The sequence below is a fragment of the Chelonoidis abingdonii genome, chromosome 3 (assembly GCF_003597395.2).
Source record: "Chelonoidis abingdonii isolate Lonesome George chromosome 3, CheloAbing_2.0, whole genome shotgun sequence".
Taxonomy (NCBI): Eukaryota; Metazoa; Chordata; order Testudines; family Testudinidae; genus Chelonoidis; species Chelonoidis abingdonii.
This window is the reverse complement of record NC_133771.1, coordinates 22,380,021-22,402,001: the sequence shown is the minus strand read 5'-3', so window position 1 is coordinate 22,402,001 and position 21,981 is coordinate 22,380,021.

Sequence of the window (21,981 nt, the reverse complement as noted above, 5' to 3'; positions counted from 1 at the left end):
GTGTGCCATCACTCGCTCCTCCCTCCATGAACGCTACGGCAGATGCCATAGTGCCAGCAGACGGTGCAGTACGGTGCACCGCCTGTCTCCTGGTACTATGAATCCACCTCTCATGTCCTCTCGTCTTTCTATCTACCCTTTTATCTAACCATTTCCCGCCTTTTTTTGGCTACCATGAACAGAGCCACACAGCTTTTGCCGCTTTTTCCATGTTGTCTGTCCTGGGCTCCTGTGGAAGCTACAGAAGGCAACAATTCCCTGCAATTTTTCAGACATCGTGAACAGAGCTGCACAGCTTCCACCACATTTTCCATGTTGTTGGTCATGGGCTCCCATGGAAGCTACAGAAGGCAACAAGTCCTCGCCGTTTTTTGGCCATCGTGAACAGAGCCGCACAGCTTCCACCACTTTTTCCATGTTGTCTGTCCTAGACTCCCGCAGAAGCTACAGAAGGTAACAATTCTCCGCCGTTTTTTGGCTATCATGAACAGAGCCACACAGCTTCTGCCGCAAACTCTGCTCTCCCGCTCTTGCAGCTCTAGCGAGCTTTCCGACTCCATGGAAGCTACAGAAGACAACCATTCACCACCTTTTATCAGTCATCTTGAACCGAACAGCTCATTTTGTGCCCTTTTTCCAAGATTACCCATGCAAGCACCATCGTGCAGCAAGCACGGAGCCCGGTCAGATTTCTGCTGCAGTTTTGACCATTGTAAATACCTCGCACATTATCCAGCACTATGTGCAGTACCTGCAAAACCGGGTGAGGAAGCGATGACAACTCAATTACTATACTGATGAGGACATGGACACTGGAGCTGTCAGTGCAACTTGCCCTGGGTTTAGAGAGCGAGAGAAGTATTGCTGATTTCAGGTGTGACCAAAGATGCTTGGACAAACCTTGGCAGATATTAGGAATTGCAATATACAAAAACCTGTAGGACACACACTAGCAGATTTAAAGGTAGCCATCCTGCAGCAAAAAGACTTCAGGACCAGACTTCAAAGAGAAACTGCTGAGCTCCAGTTCATCTGCAAATTTGACACCATCAGCTCAGGATTAAACACAGACTGTGAATGGCTAGCCAACTACAAAAGCAGTTTCTCCTCCCTTGGTTTTCACACCTCAACTGGCTAGAACAGGGCCTCATCCTCCCTGAATTGAACTAACCTCGTTATCTCTAGCCTGCTTCTTGCTTGCATAATATACCTACCCCCGGAATTTCCACTATATGCACTGACGAAGTGGATATATTCATCCACAAAAGCTCATGCTCAATACGTCTGTTAATCTATAAGGTGCCACAGGACTCTTTGCTGCTTTTGACATGGACACATATTTCTAGAAGCACGGCATGTGGGTGACTGGGAGATCATGGTGGCATTGGGCCTGGTTCATGCCATGGAACGCTGATTCTGGGCCTGGGAAACAAGCACAGACTAGTGGGACACCATAAGTGTTGCAAGTCTGGGATGATTCCCAGTGTGCGAATCTTTTGTATGTAGGGCCACTTTTATGGAACTTTGTGACTTGCTGCCCCTGCCCTGAAGCGCAAAGACACCAAAATGAGAGCAGCCGTCACAGTTGAGAAGCGAGTGGCCATAGCACTGTGGAAACTTGCAACAACAGACACTACCGGTCAATTGGGAATTAGTTTGGAGTGGGCAAATCTTAACTGTGGGGCTGCTGTGATCCAAGTAGCCAACCAATCATTGACAGCTGCTATCAGGGTAGTGACTTTGGGAAATGTGCTGACCACTGTGGATGGCTTTAATGCACTGGGGTTCCCTAACTGCGTTGGGCGATAGACGGAATGCATATTCCTATCTTGGCCCCGGCACTCCAGGGCGGCCAGTATCATAGAATCATAGAATCATAGAATCAAAAGGTTGGAAGGGACCTCATGAGGTCATCTATCAACCCTGCTAAAGGCAGGACCATTTTCCCTAAATAATCCCAGCCAGGGTGCGGTCTAGCCGGACTTTAAATAGCTCTAAAGATGGAGATTCTACCACCTCCTAGGTAACCATTCCAATACTTCACCACTCTTCCTAGTCAGAAGTTTTTTCTAAATACCAGCCTCGACTTCCGCACTGCAACTTCAACCATTGCTCCTTGTTCACCACTGAGAACAGCCTAGCTCCCTCCTCCTTGGAGCATCCCTTCAAGTAGTTGAAGGTTGCTATCAAATCCCCCCTTATCTTCTCTTCTGCAGGCTAAATAAGCCAGTTCCTTCAGTCTCTCTTCATAAGTCATGTGCTCCAGTCTCTAATCATTTTTGTTGCCCTCTTCTGGACTCTCTCCAATTGTTCCACGTCCTTTTTGTAGTGTGGCGCCCAAAACTGGACACAATATTCAGATGCGGCCTCACCAGTGCGAATAGAGGGAGAATAATCACATCCCTCGATCTGCTGGCAACACTCCTACTAATACAGCCCAGTATGCTATTAGCCTTTTGGCTACAAGAGCACACTGTGGCTCATGTTCAACTTTCCATCTACCATAACCCCAAGATCCTTTCTCAGCACTGTACTTAGCCAAACAGTTCCCAGCCTGTAGCAGTGCATAAACCTCAAGAGGTACTTTTCCATGGGCTGCAAGCACTGGTGCATCACAGGTACGTTTCACCGACATCAACATAGGAATGCCCAGGAAGGTGCATGACGCTTGCATCTTTAGGAACTCTGGTCTGTTTGAACAACTGCAGGAAGGGACTTACTTCCCAAACCAGAAAATTACTGTTGGGAATGTTGAAATGCAATAGTTATCCTCGGGGACCCAGCCTACCCCTTACTACCATGGCTCATGAAGCCGTACACAGGCAGCCTGGCACAGTAGTAAGGAGGCAGTTCAACTGTAGGCTGATCAAGTGAAGAATGGTGGTAGAATGTGCTTTGGAGGTTTGAAAGTGCGCTGGCGCAGTTTACTGACTCGGTTAGACCTCAGCAAAACCAATATTCCAATTGTAATTGCTGCTTGTTGTGTGCTCCGCAATATCTGTAAGAGTAAGAGAGAGACATTTTTGGCGGGGTGGTAGGTGAGGCAACTTGCCTGGTGGCCAATTTTTCACACAGCCAGACACCAGGGCGATTAGAAGAGCACAGCAGGGAGCGATGCGCATCAGAGAAGCTTTGAAAGCCAGTTTCATGACTGGCCAGGGTACAGTGTGACAGTTGTGTTTGTTTCTCTTGAAGTTACCCGCCCCTATGTATAGGAAAGGAAATAAAGTCTAAATTGTTTAAAAGCTGTTCTTTATTATTTGTTGCACAACACACTGAGAGAAATCAGAAGGCAGACAAGGGTGGGGGGACTTCACTTAGAGGGGTGGAGGAGGAGGGAAGGACAAGTCCAGAAACCATATCAAAAGTTCGCATATGCCAGCTTTCTGCTGCTTGAGCGAGGGGGAGGGGTTGAGTGTATGGGTCCCCATAGCCTCCCCCCTCGTGTTCTTGGGCATCTGGGTGAGGAGGAACTTGGGGAGGAGGGAGGGCAGTTATACAGGGGCTGCAGTGGCAGTCCTTGGTCTTGCTGCCTTTCCCGCATTAGATCCACCATTCAGTGTAGCATGTCAGTTTGCTCCCCCATGAGCTTGACCATAGCGTCCTGCCTGCTCTCATCGCACGCCTCCCTCCTCTCTTTGTGTTCCTGTAATGGTTTACGGAACTCCGCAATTGTTTGCCTCCATGCATTCAGCTGGGCCCTATCAGTGCAGGAGGACGGCATGAGTTCGATGAACATGTCCTCCTGAGTTCATTTTTTCTGCCTCCTAATCTGGACCAGCCACTGGAGTAGATAGGGGCTCCGTTGAAACATTTGCACCTGCAGAAGGAGAAAAAGGGAGGGTAGTATTTTAAAATATACATTTCAGAGAACAAAGGGGACACTTTGGTGTGAGTAAGCCATCACACACTGCCGGGCAATAGAATTCAGCTTGCAGGCAGCCTAGGGGCATGTAGGGTTCTGCTTCTTCTACATTCATTTCAGTGTTTTCAAACTGGCTCCAATCAGGATCTCACTCACCAGAAGTACCTTCTCCAGGGTCATGGTCTGGGAGCTGCCTTCGGAATGGGGGGAGGCTATTGACTACAGCGTTAAGCATAGTTCCTGGCTGGGGGGAAAACAGATTCCCCACTTGCCATCTGTGCACTGTCCTCCTCCTTTTCATCCTCCAGTGACTCTTCCTCCTCACTCCATGCAACTCCCCCCTTGCAGGTGTTCATAGACAGTGGTGGGGATAATTGCATGCAGCTCACAGTAGAAGTGGAATGTATGGGCTGTGACTCAGAGCACCCATTCGACTCCCTGGATTTTTGGTACGCTTGCCTGAGCCCCTTGATTTTTATACGACACTGCTCTGTGTCCCTGGAGTAACCTCTTTCCGTCATGGCCCTGGAGACTTTAGTGTAGGTATTTGCGTTCCTTTTTTTGGAAGATAGTTCTGCCATAACAGATTCATCTCCCCAACATGCGATGAGATCCAGCACCTCCTGTTTGAGCCATGCTGGAGCTCATCTGCGAATCCGGGACTGCGTGATCTCCTGTGATGGTGGACTCTGCATGGTCGCCTGTGAAGGTGGACTGTGCTGATGGTCACCTGTGCTAATGGTGACCAAACAGGAAATGAAATTCAAAAGTTCCCGGGGCTTTTCCTGCTCTGGCTAGTGCATCAGAGTTGAGAGTGTTGTCCAGAACAGTCACAAGGGAGCATTCTGGGATAGTTCCCGGAGGCCAATAACATTGAATTGCGTCCACAATACCTTTAACGCGGGATTGCGATCTCGATTTAAGCACTACTTCACTTGCCGAGGCTAATTCTGAAATAACAGACTAGTGTAGGCCAGGCCTAAGAGCCTAGAGAGTTTGCAATGTAAAGAAGTTACATTTCCATCAAGTGGAATCCTTCTGGCAGAAAAGCCAGATTTTCAATTTCTTTTCCAAAATTATCAATCAGCTAAAAAGAACAACAACAACAAAAGCCCCTTCACTTGTACAGTTCCACATTCTGTGTGAAATTGGGATAGCAGATTTAACTTCAAAGCAGGCAAAGAAAACTCCCTGCAGAGTTCATAGAAGGCAGACAAAGGGGTGGTGGGAAGGGGAGAAACCAAGAAAGATCCCACTCACCAGCTTCAGAGGCTGAAAGGCTTTTTCAGAACAGCTGGGAGCCAAATAAGCATGTCAGGCTTGTTGTGGGCAAGGAGAAAAGTCACACCAGAATCCCCACTCCAGTGTGTATGTATGGTTTATATTTTCCGAGTGTAACCTTTAGGAGGCTGCCTGGTTACCTCTCTTGTAGCAAGGAACAGAAAATACCAGAAAGGGATATTGAGTTAAATCTTGTAGTGTGGCCAAATGCTCCAGCTTCAAGTGACTAAAGGTATTCCCCCTTTCCTGTGTGTCCTAACCCATGGTTGAGTTTTGCTGTGTGCTGTTAGGCCCTGATCCAAAGCTTCGTAAAGTCAATGAAAAGACCTCCACTGACTGCAGTGGGCTTTGGATCAGTCCCTTAAACAGTTCCCATCAGCTATGGTTTTATCACTGTTACCTGTCACTGGATTTTCCTGTAAGGCATTGCTATGTGCTTTTAAACACCTGACACACGTCACCTCATAGGCAGATGGATTCCAGTGGTGGGTGAAGTGATTCCTGGCATAACAAGAAGAATTCACTACTGACAGAGAGGCTTGGATTTGTGAAACTTTTTTTTGAGGAGAAATGGCTCTTCAAAATGTTTGGTCAAAATGTTCTTTTCAATGAAAAACCAAAACTCAAAAGGCTTTTGGATTCAAGAACCTAAACATTTTTCAATTTTTTCTCTCCTTTCTCTCCCTTATTTTCATAGGAGAGCAAAACTGAAAACCAAACAGATTTTCTTTAGTTGAAAAACTGAAAAATTAGGTAAAAACCTTCAAATGAAATAAATGCTTTTCATTTGAAATGTTTTGCATTTTAGGACCAAGGGTAAAATTTCAAAAGGACCCAAGTATCAGAGGGGTAGCCATGTTACTCTGGATCTGTAAAAGCAGCAAAGAATCCTGTGGCACCTTGTAGACTAACAGACCTTTTGGAGCATGAGCTTTAGTGAGTGAATACTCACTTCATTAGATGCATGCACATCTGTTAGTCTATAAGGTGCCACAGGATTCTTTGTTGCTTTTACAAAAGGACCCAAGTGATTTAGGAACCTAAGTGCCTAAGTGGGCTGGCTATGGTCCCTGCACACATTTAGACCCAAATGTTCAAACATAGATATCTCAATTTAGGCAGCTGAATCCCAGTTTAGGCCCTGATGCAGCAAGGTAATTAAACTCGTGCCTTGCTTTAACGCACATGAGTAGTCCCATTTGCTTAAGTATCTCACTGAACCAAGGCCTTAGGTATTTAAATAAAATTGTCTTGATTCACTTCTTCAGCAGGAGATGTGGGTGCTCAGCAGTGAGCACCTCTGAAAATCACACCACTAGAATGTATTAACTGCATATGGTCTTTACACTGACATTTTCATACTGCTTCTCCAGTCACTAAAATTCTATTGTAATTCATTGGATTATAGTAGCACTATTCATTTTAGTACTTTAATTTGTTTTAACTGCATATTGTGCAAGACACCTAGAAAGCTATCGCACTTAAGACCCATAAAAATAAATGAATAATAATAATTAATTGCTAGGTAGGAGTGCTGCTACATTAGCGTGCTCGGTTGCTAAAGGGAATGGAAATGGTTTTCGTAACTAAACAATGACCCCATTTTACCGGTTATAAGCGCTAAAGAGCATCAGAGAGATTCCCAGGGCCAGCCTCCTCTCTTCACCCACAAATGTAGTGGCTGAGACACAAGGCCTTCAAGGTGCACCAGGAGGTTGCAAAGTGTGGGTAAAAATAGGAGGGAATCCTAAGTGTCTGTGAATATTGACCTTTTCCTCTGTGATGTTCAGTAGAGAAGGGATTCAAGGTGGAGAGTAGTTTGCTTCTTTTGGTTTTTTAGGAACTGCCTTTTGTGCTTAACAGCAATTGCATAGGTTTTATGAGATTTTGGCCTATGGCACATGTACATGTTAGGGTGAATTTTTCATGCCATAAGGGTCATCTCTCCCAGCCCACTAAGACAGACTTGTGCTAGCTTGGCTCAAGCTTTCGCAATTAAAATGGCAGCGTAGAAGTTGTAGCTCTGGCAGATACTTAGACTAGTTACCCAAGCTCAGACCTAGGGGGGTGGATGGGCTTGAGAGTCTGAGCCACTGCTGAGCTTCATGGTCAGCGGGTAATGGAGGTTGGGGGAGGCTAAGCCTTCCCAAACATCCGCAAATGCTCCCTGTGGCAGCCCTGGGGCTGGGCTGCAGCAGGGCTCAGCGCTGTGTCCCAGGCGGGGCTCCTCCAGATTGCTTCAAGCACCAGTGGGCTGGCTAGGGTTTGGGGCTGCTCTGGGTGCTGGCGGGTTGGCCATTGTTTGGGGCTGCTCTGGCAGGCTGACCAGCGAGAGCAGGGGCAGGGCAGAGCCTGCTGGAAGGGGTGGGGCATGGGGTTGCCTCCCTGAATGGGGGGTTGTTCGCACTGCCCATGCCAAGCCTCAACATCTGCACCTCTAATTTTAGTGTGTTAGGTTGAGGAACTTATAAACTGTGACCAAATCACCCCTTAAGCTTCTTTTTGTATATGACATCTCTGGCTTCAGAGATGTCAAATACAAAACATGGAGCTTGGGAATTGCAGAGAAATCTGGAGACTGGCAGGGATCCATGCCTGCCAGTGCCAGATTTTGTTGAAAAGAGGAAAATAAGTTGTTGTTTTGATGGCTGGCAAATCTTAGTACCTGAGAGGTACTCTTCTGTGAGTAATCCCAACAATCAGTTATGGTCCCTATACATCTTTCCTGTTCTCTTGAAGGATCTCAGTGTGCTTTGGAAATTAGCTCAATATACACTGAAATATAGCTACCTGGAGCACAGCAGCTGTTTAACATCATACGGCAACACTAGGCCGTTTAGGAAAGGCAGTGAAGGAGAATACCGTAGTCAGCTGCAACAGAAGAAGAGAAATATTTAGGCAGGCAGAAGATAATTTTGCAGATAACTTATTTGGCTGAGAGGGTCAACAAGCATGTGGAAAGGGGGATCAGGTGGATATGTTGTACTTAGATTTTCAAAAAGCTTTTGACAAGGCCCCTCACCACAGGCTTTTAAGCAAAGTAAACTGTCTTGGGAAAAGGGGGAAGGGCCTCTCATGGATCAGTAACTGGTTAAAAGACAGGAAACAAAGGGTAGGAATAAATGGTCAGTTTTCAGAATGGAGAGAGGTAAATAGTGGGGTCCCCCAGGGGTCTGTACCGGGACCAGTGCTGTTCAGCATAATCATAAATGTTCTGGGAAAAGGGGTAAATAGAGAGATGGCAAAATTTGGAGATAACATAAAATTACTCAAGCATGGGGGACAGGTGAACCTCCACCTTGGGTCTATTTAGACCTCCTGCACGACAACACAGGCCACAGAATCTCACCCACCCACTCCTGTAACACACTCCTAACCTATATCTGAGTTATTGAAGTCCTCAAATCATGGTTTAAAGACCTCAAGGTGCAGAGAATCCTCCAGCAAGTGATCCATACCCCATGCTGCAAAGGAAGGCAAAAAACCTCCAGGGCCTCTGCCAATCTGCCCTGAAGGAAAATTCCTTCCCGACCCCAAATATGGCGATCAGCTAAACCCTGAGCATGTGGGCAAGACTCACTAGCCAGACACCTAGGAAAGAATTCTCTATAATAACTTAGATCCCACCCCCATCTAACATCCCATCACAGGCCCATGTAGATCTAGGAGAATTATCTTGTACGTGCTCAGGATGCAGGTTTCAACCTATCATAATTCAATCATAGCAATTTATTTTTCAAAGTAAGTAAAGGCACTGCTCCTCAGGAGGGCTATAGGTGAGCTCATCCTTGTGCAAAGCACCTCCATAAGGCCTATGCACCAGTTAAGTCCTAGACCCTCAAAATAGGGCCCAAGAGGACTGAAGTTGTGAATAGGTATTGTGCACTTCTGTTACTCAGTTTGAAACTCTGGCCATTTTTGTTACAGACCTATCTACAATTGTGAACAGATTTTTTTTTTTAAAAGGAAGAATCTCACCCCCCCCATACTAAAAAATGGCTGTGGGAATTTTGCTTCTTGCCCCCCAAAATAATCAAAATTAATCATATAAGATGGAACAACACACAGAGGTGAGATAAATCCACCTGGAATTGTAATTAAACATGAAATAATGATTATTGTATTGCTGAATCCACAGACCTCAACAGAATAAATTTCCTCTTTTTTGCCAATATGCTCCTTGTAAGAAGACCAAACATAATGACAGCTATAAGGTTATGAAATCACTGTGACAATAGACTCTCTCCTCCTAAATAATCTCCAAAAGAACCCCAAACCCAATGGAATTAAACTGGATATTCACATATGCACGGAGACAAGATGGCCTGATATTCATGTATAATAAGAGATTGTTTGCATGGGGAAACTGATCACAATAGCAAAATCTTTCTATTTAATTCAATACTTTAAATGTATGCAGCTACATCAGAAAGTTTTAGAGAGAGCATTGTATAATTGCCTGTGTCTTTCAATGAAAAACTAAAGATGATATTTTACAATAATTCCAAGTGAGGAAAATACAAAGATACAGAGCAAAGATAGATAGGTGGATAACCTAGCCTGGTGTAAGAAGTGGTATTTTTGAAACAGGTATAAATCTTGTCACTTTTTTTTTTGAAATATTTGTCTCAAAAACACATATCAGATGAAAAGTCCAAAAAAGCTGTTAAAAGAAAGAAAAGCTAGTAAGAGCAATAAAAGTATGTTCTTTGATAATTGGTGGGCTAAGAAACAATAATGAAAAGACTAGCATGGGAAATTATCTCACTTTTGGAGAAAGATCTAAGGACTCTTTCTCTTTTCTTTGAAATGACAGCCTGAAGATACTTCCCTAGCATTATGGGGGTCTCTTCCCTATCACCCCTTTCCAACAAATACATACATGAAAAAAACTCCTTTAATATAATCCTTTAAACAGAGGGTCTTTTGTTTTATAGCCATGCAAAGAAAACTTCAAACAAGCCATTTCAAAGAGGGATCGTAACTACTGCTTTGAAGAAATCATTGTTCACAGATATTCCAAATTATTCAAATGCCTCTTTGCATTAAATATTACTTAACTACCAGTACAGTATTAATTGAGGCGATTTCAGTTTATTGTGCACTGAGCATGTATGATTAAGTTTTCACATATCACACAAGCTTCTAATTGTGGATGAAGCAAAATATTCAATGCAGAATTATCTGTCATGTTGTTGGTCAGGCATCTTAATGACTAATGGGCCATCTGATTTTGCTATGGAAGTACCCACCTTTAGGTCAGGATTAGTGTACTGCCAATTTATTTCAAAATTTCCCCAGTGCAGTTCTAAGCTTCAATATATAGAAATTAATCTTGTGATTTCACATCAGGATCACCTCTTATTTTAGCATTACTTGAAATCTAAGAGAATGAGGGGAAATGATTTGGAAATAAGCGAATCTGTCAGCACTGACACTGGCCAGTATGAATTGGATTCTTCCCATTATATATTGGAATAATTGTAAAATACCATGTTTAGCTTTTCATTGAAAGACACAGGCAGTTATACAATGTTCTATATAATACTTTCTGATATAGCTAAATACAGTTAAAGTACTGAACTAAATAGAAAGATTTAGCTTTCAGAAACTAAGGAGTCTGTCCTTTTTCCCCCAAATCCTTGCCACTTTCATCACTACAAATTACATAGCTTACTCTAATCTTTTAAGAAAAACCACCAGCTGTTAATTATTCTCATGAGAACTACTGAAAACTAACAATGAGTAATCTAATTTATTTGACAGCAGACTTTGATCTTTTGGAAATATATGGCCATCAATTATTTCTAAGAGTCACACGCTTGATAAATAATGCTTTCCTATAAGCTTTCCATAGATCTAGATAGTCCAAAGATTGTGGGCAAATAACTCTGCTTTGCTGACAATGTGTATTTATAAAGTACTTTTCTTCACAAATGATCGTAAAACACTTTACAAGCTACACAGGCATCACTTTGCCCACTACTGAAATGCAGCCACCTCAGGTTTAGAAAGAAGCAACTGTTTACCAGTGCACAGTAACATTATACAACAACTTAGGGCAGGACATGAAGAATACCATGTCCACTTGGCACTTCAAATTAAATTTGGGCAAGAGATGTGTGAAACAGAAAAAGGTGTTGAATCTTCAAATACACAAATATATTAAGAAAATAAAAGAATGGCTTAAGTCTAGCTATAGGACTATGAACTTTTTTGGTTGAAAACATAGATCTCGCCAAATCAGAAAATCCTTGGCTAAGATTCTAATATTAACTTTATCTGTGTGTTAGCCCCCAGCCACCCATTGCATATGTGCGGAAGTAGCTATATTTTGGTGGTGGAAGAAGAGATCTCTATACATTTCTCTTCTGCTTCACGGAGGGACTGAAGCTCATGATATTTATAAAGCCCTTGGAACCCTCAGTGAAAAAAAGCTACAAAAATGCAAAGAATTATTATTAATAATACATTTCTAACGCTTTCTACTGAAACTTTCTATGTTCCAGCTAAACATACCCGTGGTTGTGCCTTTTGAATAATCTTTAGTCAGAATGTCTGAAATCCACTTACAAACAGCACTTGTCATCTTAGTCTTAGTCACCGACAGATAAATTGTGATACCTTCACATTGAGTAGTACCTTATAATACCTTATACTGGCACTAGAAAAGGTTCAGAGAAGGGCAACTAAAATGATTAGGGTTTGGAACTGGTCCCATATGAGGAGAGATTAAAGAGGCTAGGACTCTTCAGCTTGGAAAAGAGGAGACTAAGGGGGGATATGATAGAGGTATATAAAATCATGAGTGATGTGTAGAAAGTAAAGGAAGGAAAAGTTATTTACTTGTTCCCATAATAAAGAACTAGTGCACCAAATGAAATTAATGGGCAGCAGGTTTAAAACAAATAAAAAGAATTCTTCACGCAGCGCACAGTCAACTTATGGAACTCCTTGCCTGGGGAGGTTGTGAAGGCTAGGACTATAATAGCATTTAAAGAGAACTGGATAAATCCTGGAGGTTAAGTCCATTATTGGCTTAGCCAGGTGGTAAGGAATGGTGTCCCTAGCCTCGTTTGTCAAGGGTGGAGATGGATGGCAGGAGAGAGATCACTTGATCATGCCTGTTAGGTTCACTCCCTCTGGGACACCTGACATTGGCCACTGTCAGTAGACAGGATACTGGACTGGATGGAGCTTTGGTCTGACACAGTACGGCTGTTCTTACTTACCACTGTTCAGGGTCCACAGGCAGGGGAAATGGGGGATACTTCTCTTACAGGTTGTCTCTAGGGTGAGTCCTCCCTTCCCTCAGGGACAGCCACTTTGGGCAGATGTGTCAGAGTCTTTAGGCTTCCTCTGCTCTCGCTGCTGGAGCTGCAGGTCTTCTCATCTCCAGCTCTGCTACCCAAATGAGCTAATTCCCTGCCTTTTAATTCCTCCAGCAGATGGAGCCTTTGCTGCAGGTGTGGCAGGGCAGAGCTGGCTGAGCCCAAGACAATCCCTTAACCCCTTGTTGCCCAGTGTGGAGTTTGTACACCCCATTGCAGCAACACACGGTCCCACTTTCTGAATCCCTCTCAGTTCTTTCCTTCCTTTCACTTAACCCAAAGATTTTAACCTTGAAGACAAACGCCCTTCACCTATCAATGTGCCTTGTTCATCCCCTTTGCAATAATATGCACCTATAGCTTCTGCGTTAAGGTACAATACAATAGCAAACCTCAGCTAATGCTGGCAGCCCTGTGCAAGCTATGACTATTGTACTCACTCGGACAGGGCCCTTCCCAACGCCCACAAAATGTATGGAAAGGAAAAGAAAGGAAAGGATCTCTGCTGCAATTCCTGGCCAAGCCCATTCTGCTCCCATGGGCAGCCATGGCTGTTTGCATTACTTTAACCCACAAACATGTCTTGACATTTTGTGATGTTGACTGTGAAGCTGGCAGGTAACAGTTATATAAATAATACCTGCCAACTGCAGGGTCAATGTGACACTGAGCAACCATGCTTGAGCTCAGCATGAGGCAGTCTAGAAGATGGGAAAACCACAGTCCATGGCTATTCTTTTTAGACCATTTAAAGCTGCCTGCTGGAAGGGCCTGATCTAGTTCCTATTAGTCAATGGAAAGATTCCAAAGGACTTCAAGAGGAATTGGAGTCGGCCAGAAATTAGTGATAGTTTCACCACAAGATGACTTAGAAATAATATTCATTGTACGAAGATGTAAGAGATTGTAAGGAACCTCCTGGTTCTCACTGATACCTAGGTCACCTGGAACTTTCAGAAACACATTGACAGAATTCAGATGCACACACCCCTGCCCTCAACTGCAAGCAGTATATACAGACACAAACTCTCTAACTAGTTAGTCATAGTGCACTATTGTATGAGCATAGCTGCGGGAGCTTATAACAAAAGAGTACATATATTACATACACAAAATGTTAAAAGGACATTTTAAGGGTTCATAATCAAGCATCTAGGTTGCCTTAATTCAACCCCTTGTGTATATGCATTGTGATACCGAAATTCCATCATGTAGCATCAGATCAACACCCACAAGGATAATCAGCAGATTGTAAACTTTATATCCATTGCACAGAGCTCTGCCATGTGAGCTAACAGAGTAACTGATAGCAGCAGTAGATTGTCATCCTCTTTGTGGACCAGCACTAGAGGGGGATAAGACACGTTACCAGAGGTATTCACAGATATTTGCTTACAACAGAAGAATGGTGAGACATGGGACTCTTGGGCTCCACTCCATGCCCTGGAGAGGAGTGTTCTCTAGTGAGCACAGACTCTTCTGCACATTTTCCCCAAGCTTCTGCCCCTACTCATCCAACCTGCCCCTATCCCAGTTCTTTCTCTTCCCACAACCCTGGCTCCTCATCCCCATCCCATTCTCCTCACCTAGCCAGTCTCAGTTTCCACTTCCCAGCAGTGGAGTCATTGGAAGCACAGGAGAGAGAGGCTCCAGGCTTTCAGTTCCAGCAGAGCTGGGAACTACAACTTCAGGGAAAGTCCTCCTCAGCCCCAAACTGTAGCATGCTCAGTGCAGACAGAATCTTAGGGGAAATAAGTTGCAAAGCTTTCGTAAGTCTCTATTGTGCATGTGCAAACGGCAATTTTGCACAAACGGCTTACTTATTTTGGTTTGGACTTCCCCAACAGAGGAAAGCCTTGGACCAAGCTGAGCTGGGAGCCAGGCGGAGAATGAGGGGAAGAGGCCCAGGGAGGACAGCCTTCCTTGATAGCCAGACCACTGGTAGCCCAAAGGGCCCTGGGTCGGAACCCGGTTGAGTGGGAGGGCCCGGGCTCCCCTCCCCACAACCCCTTTGGCAATCAGGGGTTGTGGCCATGACCACTAGGCCATGCTCCCCAACCAGACCTTGAGTGAGGACCATTACAGTTGCTTATATAATTTTGTTGGAACCCAAATAGCACAGTGCTTGTGTGCACAAGAGGCAATGCTATACACTAGCAGGGTCTAGACTTTGCAGCTGGAGGGCCAAGCATAGTATTTCAATAAGGTTCTACCTTAAGTTCAGGTAAGAGCCAGCTGAGTTCCTATTCTGCTCTCCCTGGAACTCCCATATTCAGCAGGGGAGTCAGTAATGGAGCAGCCAGAGCCCATCTCACCTCCCTCTCTGTGATGCTGTAAACAGCTAGCAGGGGAGCTGCTGAGCAGGGGTGGCACGGAAGAGACCTCTACAAAGGGTTAAACTAATGGGAGAGAAGGTGGGAGTACAGCTCACCCTCCTCTGCTAAAAGCAGAGAAAATTTTTCTTCTCCCTGGTTCCCCACAATTTCTATCTCCACCTTGGTGGGAACAGTGAGAGCTCCCTTCTGAATGAATGCGCTTCAACAACTGTCTAAAAACCCTCTCCTGCTCTTCCCCCAGGGCTCAGAAGGGCTCAGTCAGCTCTGAAGATCTGTCATCTTCTGTCCTGTTCCTTGTGGAGGGTGTACGTGGGGCTGGAATGGAGGATGGATGCATGAAGCATGCAGTTCCTCTGGACACCAGTGGGGAACAGGTAACCAGGTAATAAACAACTTTAAGTGACCCAATCCTTGAAGCTGACTTCAGTAGAAACCAGCTTAAATAATTGCCTCTCTACTCCATATGTTCCTGAGGGCCTCATATTCCTCTTGGGCTGCAAAACATTTCCTGCTTTGCTGGGGGAACTCCACTGAAATACACTAAGTTCCTGTAGCAGAAAAACCAAAAATGCTTTACTAAAGCACAGGTACAGTTTTAAAGCTCCAGGACTGCAGCTGCCAATGTACGTGTGTTGCTAAGCCAAGCCTCAGAGCGTCAGATTGCTTGGCTCAGAATCATCCCTTATAAACACATGTTTATTTGCACTGTTGAGCACCGGTAATGTACCTGGTTCCATAAGGAACATAAAAGAAGTTGTAGTTGGTGCCCTCTGAAACTCTCAGTGCCGTGTTTTAAGGTAATGGCTCTAATCCCTGTCACTTAATGCAGTGCGACTACCGTGCTCAGGGATATTATTGTTGAAAAGCAACAGTGTTCACTTTGTGGATGTTTAGCTCCCGATCTAAATTTCATCATTAGCCCCTATATCTGTGAAGGAGCAAACTCAAAACTCCAGCCCCAAACACTTTGGGGAAGTTTGACTCTGGGCCCTCATATGGTGGCACAGCACCATCTCTAGTTTATAATACCTTCCATTGATTTACCTTTGAGGTAAAGTCATATTCAACATTAACTTTTGATCAAGATTTCAAGGGAAGAGCTCAAGTAATGGGTGTACATTGAAATGTAGATAACAAAACACTCATGTTTTACAGTGGTGTAACTATCAACATTAAGAATTACTCTTGATTTACATCCTCAGGAGATCAGAATTTGGCCCTATGTGCGCAAACTATTGATTTGCACAATACAAGGAAAAGCAGGTCCAGGACACACATTAAAGAATGTGACTGGGCAAAACACAAAGGAGTTTATTTTGTACTAATAGTTTAGGAAAGGCATTCAGACATGTCTAAAGTTAGCATATTGTGCTGCCAAGAGAAACATTGCAGTAAGGGGAAAAAATACCTTAGCTGGATAGCCGTCTACCAGCAGAAATTTCCTGTTTTTCTGCCCAGACAAATACAGTATGACCCGCCAAGCATATACATACCAGTTTTCTCTGACTTCCTGCAGGATAAATACTTCTAGATCTTCCAAAGCTAACATAGTCCTTTACCAAATCCAAGCAGAACCTGATATTTTGCAAATAATATAGCACTTTCTCTTTAGTAATGACTTTCAATCAGAAAAATTGCCTTGTCTTATCAATTAGTTTTAACCTCACTCAATTACGGTAGAGAGTCTCTGGTTCTTATACTAAGGTGTAATTGTTCTTTCCATGGCTGCTTATGGTTCCAGTTAATGTTATATTGGCGACGGGGCTGAGGAGGGGAATTGCAAAACAGAATGCTGTTGAAAGACAGCAAGGAAAAGAGCTATGGAAAATTCATATGTATTCAAAATGTGTTAAAGGAACACTGACATTTTAAATCAAGCACTCAAAAGTTAGGAAATGCCAGATTGCCTGTGCAACCTTGATTTGGCTCCATTTTGTGTATGCATTACGCTGTCTTTAATATGTGGTTGTGAAATTAATATTGTATCAGAATTAGGCACGGAAGGGTTAGATTTTTATCGATAAATGTTGGTCAATATCAACTTCACCACACACAGAGAAACAGATGCAAAAATATTTCCATTTATAATAATCAAAATGTACTGACGGGTAAAGTAAGAAAAATGCTGTTTAAGAACTTATTAGTTTGACTTAAGGGTATTTTTGTGTATTTTGAGATGTGATGTTGACAATTTGTGTTTTACCAGTTATGAAACAAACATTTTGACTCTTTTACTGTCATTAAATTGTCTGACTTCCTGCATTGTCTGATTCCTCTCCTAATTTCCCACAACTGTGAAAATTTAAGTAGATAAAAACTTTAAAAATGCTTGAAACCTGTACTTTTGGGCAACGGGGAAAATTTAAATCAATGAAAATGGAAACAAATGTTTAAAAATATTCACTATTACCATCAAAATTATAGCAAACGATTGAATTCTGCCAAGCCTAATCGTAATGCATATGCACCAGGGAACTGAACTAAGGTTGCACAGGCAACCTTAATTTTGGCATTTCCTAACTTTTCAGTGCTTAACTTTGAAACTTGAATGTTCAGTGAACATAATTGTTGGGTGTATAATATATAATTTTAAACATCATCCCATATGTGATAACATAAAAGATTAAGAGGACTTTTGCTGTTGTTGGAACATCATAAATCTGTAATGTCAAAGGATTTCAAACTATGCACTATATAGTGTAAGGAAGGAACACAAATTCACTTGGCTCCATAAAATTGCCTGCTGACCCATTCTTCTTCATGCATATCAGAGTAGAAATAATTCTCAAGGTGGATCCTTTAAGGCAAGTACCAGTAACACTTCTTCCTATATTATCATTAACACTATGCCAGGGGGTAAATTTTCAGAGTGATGCTCAGGATTTTAGTTATCCAACTTTCTATAATTCACTTTGAAAATATGCCTTTAACTGTTATGCTGCAGAAGCCAAATATGACAGAAGAGGATTAGGATCCTAAGTGTTGTTGATTAACAAATATCCAGACGAACCGTAGTTTGATGTTTAAGGAATCCCACATCTTCATCTTCTTAGCACTTGGTGAAGTGCCTTGGGATACACAGAGGATGCGTTTTCAAATTGGAGCTGAATGTAATGGGGCGTATAAAGTACGTAGTCGTGTTCAAAAACGGCTAACCCATTTATGCATCCAGTTGTCCCTTTAGATTGCTGAGGGCACATTTTCTGTGCAAACAGTTAGTGGCAGAATACACTGATCTGTGAAACTCTGACTCAGGATGTTCTGTGTGTTTTTGTGTTTCAGCATCCACGCTGGAATTCAATTGATAGAACAAGGGTATGTCTTCACTACAGAGTTAGCCTGGGTACTTGGCACCAGGTGTGAGCAGCCAGACTATAAAGCCTTCTCTGAGTTACTGCGTCCTTATTGGTGTTGCTGTGCTCCTCTGCACGTGTTTCTAGGATGTCTGGGGGCACATCCCATGGTTCTTTTGCTCTGCAGTAAGCTGAACTGCTCTAAGTCTTTCCCAGTGAATTGTGGGGGAATTAGTCTGTCCTACTGGGCAGGTGGGAGATGGGAACTCTGGGAAGGCCTTGGAGGACTGTCAGTGCTGGAATGATTTAGCCTGTGTCCTCACTACAGGGTGGTTGGGCATGGGCAGTGAGTGAACCTCTGCTTTGGGGAGGCTAGCCTGCTAGCTCCGCCCCTTCCACCCAAGGCCCCACTCCACCTGCACACCGGAGCCCCGAATACGCCACCTTAAAAGGAAAAGCCCTGAGGGCCCCTCTGACCGGGCCGCCCATCCCAGCCACATTGGGCCAAGCTGCCACTGCTGGCCCCCCCAACACACCGACCCCAGCACCAGACTGAGCCTCTGGCCTCCCCGAGCACCAGGCCAGCCCCAGCACCGGGCTGAGCTGCCTCCTGCCCCCCTTGACATTATCTGATTAAAATATGAACAGACAGATCATTGTTGCAAACACTGTTATATATTTGAAGCAAATCTTGTAGAAAGTGAGGTGTCTATGAAAAAGTTATGATTTGCTGGTTATGATTATGCTATCTGTAGGCATGTATCATTTTTGTATTTGAAGTTATAAGTAATGGCTCTATACTCCAGAAGCAAACATTTGAAATCTAGGTAACATCCATAAGATAGCTAGCCAGCACATCTTGGAGGAACTATTCAAATGGAGTGGCCCATTGAAAGAAAATTTAACTGACAATGGACCATGAGAGATGTCTCTCTACACTTAATGGAATTTCCTGCTGTGACTAGGCAAAATACATGGACATGTGACTTGCCCATTTGACTCCAAACTCCATCTTGTTGCTGTAAGTTTCCACAGTAAGAACAATGGGATTCCCTCCACATGGCAGAAGCTGGAAACACCTCCATTTTGCCTCTGTCCTGATCAAACCTCTGAACTGTGCACTTATACTAATGGGCACATTCTAATCAAGGGACTGAGGTCCTTCCTATTATACCAGCCACGCAGGTGAGAGGGTTACCAGCTCGAGTGAAAGCAGAACCCGGGCTCTAACCCACCCTCCCCTCTGGGCAAGCTAACCTGGGATGAAAGCACCAATCGGATGTGAGGGGGTGTTGTGTGAGGGGCAATGCTAGACTGTGGGTTCCTCTACCCTTCAAACGGGAGGTGTAATTTCCATCTTGAGCAGACATACTCATTCTAATACGCTCGAAGTAGAAGTGCGGCTTTGGCAGCACCAGTGGTGGGAGGGACTAGCTGTCTGAGTGCATACCTAGCATCTCAGATGAGATCATACTCAGGCAGCTTCCACTGCTTGTGTTGCTGCAGCTACACTTCTGTGTTAGCAGCTAGCTCAATAGGACTAGTGAGGGCATGTCTCCTCAAACTGGAAAGCGTGTAGATTTACTTTGAGAGCCTGGACTAATTCTGCAATGAAAACATATCCCAAGTGGATCGAGAGCACTTTCATGTCACTAACCTATCATCACCTGCACTCAGGGAGCACCTGGGTGGGTTCTGCTTGATGCAACAGCATCAGCTCTACATCCCCTCTGAGGATCAAATCATGCACACAGAATTGGACTGTGCATTGGAAGAATTCCATGGGCACTGTGGGAGGGCAGGGGGTGGGAGGGGAGAAAAGATCCTTCCCAGGGTGGGCCTATTTGTCTGCATAAAGTTAAGCAGGTGTCTAAGTCTTGGCAGGACCAGAGCCTTTGTTAGTAATCTGCCCCTTTAGCCTGAAGCTGCCATTTCAGATTATAAATCATGAAAAATTTGGCAGTGGATTAACTTGATGAAAACCACATAGCATTCCTCCTTTCACTGATGTGACCGCATTCCAATGTATACACCTTTTTCGTAGTGGGTTTGCAGGGGCGGGGTTAGAACAGTGTGCATCATCGCTCAATTTTAGGATATATCGTTTTGCAATTTTTGTAGACCAACCCAAGAATTAGAAAAGCTGGTATCCAGATGTATATACACTCTCAGCACACAGTCTTATCCAAATGCCTGAGCAGTGGTGGCAAGAGATCACCTTATGTGGGCATTCCTATAACACCTAACAAACAGCAAACTGACTTCTTTTCCATTGACAGTTCTCTCAAGCAATTATATATCACTGTCCCAAAAGAAGCTCAGAATGGCTAAGTGAAAGATTTTGGACACGAGATAGAGATCTACTCACAGTACTGTGGCTTAATGGAATTACATCAGGAATGAATCTGGCCCAGTACGTTTCTGGAGTTGAATTCTAGTAGAAAGTCAACTTTACTCAAAGGTCCAATCCGCACTTTGATTTGATGTGATTTGATTGTAATGCCTGGGAAACCCAACTGAGATCAAGGCCCCATTTTGCTAGGCACTGTACAGACACATACCCAGATACAGTCTTGCACCAAAGAGTTTACTACTTAAATGGCCAAGACAGATTAAGGGTGGAAGGCAAAGGAAAGCTTGTTTATGTAGATGCAGAATTGAGGCACAGTAAAATTAAGTGACTTGCTAAAATTCACACAGGATGTCTGCAGCAAAGCAGGAACTGAAGCCAGTTCCCCTGAGTCCTAGTCCAGTACCTTAAATAACAGAATTTTTGTAAGTCTAAAAGCTGGTCTCCACTGAAAAGTTACATCAGCATAGCTACCTCTCGCAGGGGTCTGAAAAATCCAAAGCTTTGAGAGATGTAGTTAATAGGGTTGCCAGGAGTCTGGTTTTCGACTGGAACGCCTGGTCTAAAAGGGTTTCTGGCAGCTCCAGTTGGCATCACAGACCGGGCCATTAAAATCCAGTCAGCAGCACAGCAGGGGTCTGGGGCTAAGGCAGGTTTCCTACCTGCCCTGGCTCCACACTGCTCCTAGAAACAGCCGTCAAGTCCCTGCAGCCCCTAGGCACTGAGGTGGCCAGGGGAGCTCCGCCCTCTGCCCCTGCCCTTGCCCTAGTGCCAGCTCCACATCTCCCATTGGCCGGGAACTGTGACCAATGGGAGCTATGGGGAGTGGCACCTGTGGGCGCAAAGGCAGCATGCACTGTGCAGAGCCACCTGGCTGCCCCTGTGCCTAGAGGCTGCAGGTCTGCTTCCTTGAAGCTGCGGTAAGCTCCGCCAGGACCCTGCACCCCAACCCCCCAGCCCCACCACAAAGCCTGCAGCCCCAGCCCAGAGCCCTCACCCTCTCCTGCATCCCAACCCACTTCCCCAGCCTGGTGAAAGTGAGTGAAGGTGGGGAAGAGTGAGTGACAGTGGGAGGGGGGATGGAATGAGTGGGAGGTGGGGCCTCAGAGAAAGGGCGGAGTCCCAAAGAAGGGACAGAGCAGGAGTGTTTGGTTTTGTGTGATTAGAAAGTTGGCAACTTTCTAGTAGTTAAGTAGACCTAATTCCCAGAGTAGCTAGCACTAAATCAACAGAAGAATTCTTCCATTGGCCTAGCTATCACCTCTGTGGAAGGTGGATTACCTATCGTGATAGAAGAGCCCCTCCTATTGGCATGGATAGGCATCTACTCTGACATGCTACGGCCGTGGCTACACTAGAGAATTTACAGTGGCAAAGCTGCACCACTGCAGCTATGCTGCTGTTAGGTCTCTAATGTAGCCACTTTAAGCCGATGGGAGAGAGCTCCAGCCCCCGCAAGCGGCAGAAGCTATGCCCACACTGGCGCTTATGTCAGTGTAACTTATGTCGCTCAGGGGGTGATACA